The sequence below is a fragment of the Seriola lalandi genome, unplaced genomic scaffold, assembly GCF_002814215.2.
Source record: "Seriola lalandi dorsalis isolate HSWRI2012SDOR001 ecotype SW California unplaced genomic scaffold, Sedor1 jcf7180002054797, whole genome shotgun sequence".
Taxonomy (NCBI): domain Eukaryota; kingdom Metazoa; phylum Chordata; class Actinopteri; order Carangiformes; family Carangidae; genus Seriola; species Seriola lalandi.
In genome coordinates this window covers 257709-262599 of record NW_019525350.1, presented here as the reverse complement: position 1 = coordinate 262599, position 4891 = coordinate 257709, and positions in this window count along the sequence as shown.

Genomic DNA, 4891 nt, shown 5'->3' with positions numbered 1-4891 from the left:
AGTGAGGAATTTCTTGTGTCACCAGGTGCGAGGGACCGTTTCTTAGTAGATGTGCAACAACTCAGACTTGTGTTAATGTTGTTCACCTGCAGTTGTTTCACATTCATCAAATACAGCCGATTGTGTTTGTCGAGAAGTGTCGGTCCGTGAAGGGAAGCGAATGTGGGATTTCTTTGATTTCTACTATGAATTTAGATTTGTGTATTCAGTCATAAGATTTTATGACTGAAATTTGTCAGAACGTAGAAAGAATATATTCAACTCCCCAAATTTCCAGACCCATAAATCATTCCTCGCCATTGTATACAAAGAAAAGTTGCGGTTATGAATTGGGACAGCCAATCTCCAGTGTTATTCATTAGAAACCAGCCGTTAAAGAGAAAACGTCAGTGGCTGCTGGTTTGCCCTCCTGTCGTCCTCCGTGAAGCAGCAGACTGGAGGCTCGGTCAGACCCTATGGACATGGTAATGTGAGGAATTTCCTCCTTTGCAGGGAAAACAAAAGGAGCTGCTAAGGCGCCTGGCTTGTCCCACCTCACATAACAAGGCTGGTGTTCCCAGATCGGCCTTGCATTGTGTCAACCCAGTCAGCCCAGGCCGCACCATTAACAGGTTCAAATGGCCGATCTTAAATGTGTTTCGAAACGTGCGAAAAAAAAGGTTGAAAGACCAACAAGATGTTTGTGATAGAGCTGATATGAGCTAACGTGGTGACAAACATGCTACTGTTGAGTCTTCACTTAATATCTTTGAATTTTTTTTCCCCCTGGAAAAACATGCAGCGCAGAGATGAAAGGTAACAACACCCTGATATTTGCTGTTCTCTCTCATTGAAACAGGTGATGCTAATGCTAATCATTTGTAGCTGAGAGTTACGTGAGAAGATTGACACCACGCTCATGTCTCTCAAAAGTTTGACTGTTCCCATTCACTTGAAGGAGAAAGTGAGTCCCAACCTTTGACTGGTACTGTATATGTACAGTATATAGAGATAGAGATACAAGGTGTTCATAAAATTGCCTGTTAGCTTAGCTTAGCACAAAGATTGGAAACGGGGAAACGTGCATTAAACAAACAAGAGATAGAGGGGAAATGGAGTATGTGTTTATCATAGACTGTACATAACATGGTGTTCATGCTGCAGGGAGGTGAGATCCAATCACAAAGTGACGACCCGAGATGAATGTGGAGGCACCATCTAATACCAGGTGTGAACTGACGTACTTAGAGCTGTCTTCTTGTGATTGGATCACCCAAGACGCATATTTATGCCAGGTGTGAACAGGGCCTTTGTTACCTCTAGACAGAGGCAGGCTAGCTCTTCAGCTTTAGGCTTTATGCAAAACTAAACTAATGGCTCTCTGATCGAGTTCCAGATAGCAAACCAAACCCGGCCCGTGATTGGGCCGCATGCTTGTTTTCTTCTGGCCCAGTGTACGTCCGGATCTACAGCCTGAATCTGGCCCATATACAGCATGATTGTAAAGATGCCGCTTCAACATCTGGACCACTTCTGGTGCACACACAGACAGTTTCTCCATCAGTCAGTCAGTCAGTATCAGAGGATAGCAGCCGGACTCTGCCCAGATGTTGTTGAAGTCTACGGGCCAGACTCGGGCCGAGGACCCAGGCACACGTCAAACTGTTCCTTTTGAGTGAAGATTAGTTTCTCTCTGTTCATGTCAGTTTCCTTGTGTGTGCGACTTTTAGCAAGTGACTCACCTCAGGTTGTGTGTGCTGTGGTCTGATTCACTCTCCTTAAGTAATAAAATACGTAACGCACTTCATGCTGTGACAGAACAGCCACTAATGACAAATATTTATCCATGAGTTTTTTGTTTGAATTAACACTCTGGCCTCATGTCATGCTGGTTTTCAGTAAACCAGCTATGGGTTCAGTTTCCAGGGAACACCAGCCCACAGTCACTCATACAGACCAACATCTGGTTGTTTGGCTATAAACCAGTGTCGCTGACGCTAAGTGGCGTCATTAAAAACAAAACAAAGAATAGTGTTGACTTGTAGCAGCAAGTTTAGCACTGATTCATATTGTTGATGCGCAAAGAAACACAGCAGCGCTGTAAATGATCGGAAATTAATTTTGCCATTCCCGTACAGAAATGTAATATATGACCTCTATGTCCCTATATCAATATGATGTCACCTATAAAGGGATGTTATTATCACATATATACATCCTCCGGACAAATGAAGATACAAGATTATAACATATATGAAATACTCATAGTAAAATCTTATATGTGCATAAAATTAAATTATAAATACATGATGAATTTTTATATGGTACAACATGTGGTGAGCATATATGTTAATGATATATATTTAATTCATATATGCAAGTTTATTAAAACAACATAATTTAAACCTATATGTTTTTTATGTTTTTTTCTAGTTAATGTCTCATTAATTTTAAACATGTCTGTCTTGGTGGTCTTTACAGACTTTGGGATGGATATATATTTGCATAACATATGTCTACGATATAATCATACATATTTGTAAGGGCTAGACATACATGTCAATATTGTTCCAGTTAGTAGAAAATAAATTTCGTATTTTCTACCTATATCTTTTTATTTTAAATGTACATATATTTCATACATGGAAATTCAATATATGTGATATATATTACATTTCCGCAATTACCCTGATGACACATGACATGTCCATGCACTAGATTTGTTATCCTATCCGTCCTAATCTTGGTGATGTTGACGCTACATCACTCGGACGCTGTGTCTATGTCTCTCACATTTTCCCACAGTGCAAATGAAATGTGAGTCATGTTGGTCTCTGTGAAGCCTGGGTGATGACATAGCTCCACAGAAATGCTACATGAAGTCCATTACACCAGACGAAATGACGTTTCCCCTCTTTTTCCAGTCTTTACGCTAAGCTAAGCTAAGCTAAGCTAATGACATAGTTAGCTTTAAAGCACAGAGATGAGGCACGGTTAGCATGGCTCGATCTAAGGCTAAGGTAACATTACACCCTGTTTGTTTAGTCTGTATAAAGATTAAATTTCAGTTCTACAGGAGGTTAAGTACTGGCAAATAAATAACACAACCTCCTGTTTTTACATTTTGGTTTTTGTGTGGATCAAACAAACAAGATGCAGCGTGTAATTGGACTTTAATCTAGCTCTGGACAAACATTAGCTAGCTAGTTACTCCCTAGCTAGTAACAGATATGAGCGTTATCTCTTATCTCCTCATCTACCTTTCTTCCAGAAGATAAATCAGATTTCATTTTCAGAACAAGCTGCAGCTCTTATATACAATGTAAAATGATGCCGCAACACAACGTGAGGTGTAATAAACCTGCTGCTTGTCTTGTTGACGCCGACAGCTCATGAAAATGGCAAAACGTGTTGATTCTTATCAGTTGTTAAAGCAATCAGCATTCTTTAGTTACCGTTGGACTTCAACTGCCATGCAAATCAGCAGGTGGACGTTTGCCTGTGAGTGTTTGAGATAAAGTAACCTGCAGTTTGTCTGACTGACTGACTGCTGACTGACTGACTGCACCACGTCAACAAGAGGAGGCTTGTTTACACCCAGCCACCACATTAGGATGATCCTTTTCATGCAGAAAAAGGGCTGCACTCAATAACATTACTATCCAAATACTACAGCCCAACCCCCACTGCCAGCTGATCCCAGGTTCTTCATCTGTGTGTGTGTGTGTGTGTGTGTGTGTGTGTGTGTGTTTGTGTGAATGGAGCGTATAGCTGGTGCTAGTGGTGGAGGGGAGAACAGCAGATGGCAGGGCTGCCCCCGTCATGTCTGCTTTTTTGGGGGAGAACAATGCATCTCTCAGAGCTCTTATTAAAGGAGGGGAAGGGGATTTCAGTCCACGGACAGCTGGCAGGCATCGTGCCTCGCACCCGCCCCTCTCCCTCTGTGTCCACACACACACACACACACACACACACACTCTGCAATTAACTGGCACGGGCCACGGCTTAAATATTTACCAGGCGCATGCAAACAAAAGGCTGTTGAAGAAATAATGATTAATCCATGTCTCAATTATATGACAGCACTTTTTTTCATCACTGCCTCGGTGGGGTGGATAGAGTGGCACCTGTCACCGAGGTTGTGTCGTATTTCTATCATGTAAATCTTGTAAAAAATCCACCTTGCAGTTCAGTTTGTCAATCTTACGGCCGGTTACTCGGTTTGGTTGATCAACAGAAAAATGAGTTCACAACACTTTTATGATTGATCAAGTAGCTGTTTTAAAACATTTATGAAGTAAAAATGTCAAAGAATTTACATTTTCAGCTTCTCAAATGTTAAAATTTGCTGCTTTTCTCTGTTTTACATCACGGAAAACTGAATATCTTTGAGTTCTGGCCTGTTTGAATACGTCACATGGTGCTTCTGGGAATCAGAGTCGACATTTTACAGACTTAAAAACCTTATCGTTTAATGAAAAAAAAAAAGATGAACCCTAACCACGTAACCACATTTTATGATAATGTTGTCAAATCTCACTTTTTATGTGACATTTAAAAAAAAAACTTGTGGTTTAAATCTTGCTTCATGTGTTTCTGTATCATTTTCACATCTAATGTCTTTTTGATGCAGAAAACCCTTGATATCATATTTCTAAACATCATCGTTTCAATAAAGACTTCATGACCATTGAATCTTTTATTGAGTTTTATGACCTTCTTATCTCTAACATTTCTATGTGGCTGTAAGGACTTGGCTATGAAAAAAAGGGGGGGGGCTTAAAAAATCCCTAAAACTCCACCAACAACAAAACACAACAAGCTTCTTTTACATGACACAAGCAGCCAGCTGAGATAGTGCTGCTGCTGCTGCTGCTACTCTGAATCCAATTTTTTTGCTCCCTCCCTCTGT